The sequence below is a fragment of the Cebus imitator genome, unplaced genomic scaffold, assembly GCF_001604975.1.
Source record: "Cebus imitator isolate Cc_AM_T3 unplaced genomic scaffold, Cebus_imitator-1.0 Scaffold283, whole genome shotgun sequence".
Taxonomy (NCBI): domain Eukaryota; kingdom Metazoa; phylum Chordata; class Mammalia; order Primates; family Cebidae; genus Cebus; species Cebus imitator.
The window spans coordinates 756,565-756,935 of NW_016107598.1; positions in this window are offsets into that span (position 1 = coordinate 756,565).

The following is a 371-nucleotide window of genomic DNA, read 5'->3' on the forward strand; positions in this document are numbered from 1 at the left end:
TTAAAATTTTTATTTAGTAAGTAATCCAAAGGATAACATTTAAATGGAAATTTTTTTTCACTATGAGTTTTCTATATTTTAATATTGAAAGAACAAACTCAAAATGTCATTTATGTTCTCAAGCTAGCTCTTATTTTGATGATAGCAATGTCTGTGTCTGGAGCTAAATTTGTCAGGGTTTGTTATTAGTTGTATAAAAATCCTTGATGTGATTTTCACAATCAACACTAAAGTTGATTGACATTTACAGATATTATTTTGAAACACTAAGATTTAGCTTTATTGTTTGGGAATAAAATTGAGAAATGCAATATATTTGGAAAAAAATGGACCTTAATAATTAATCAAATTCAGATATTTTTAATAAATAT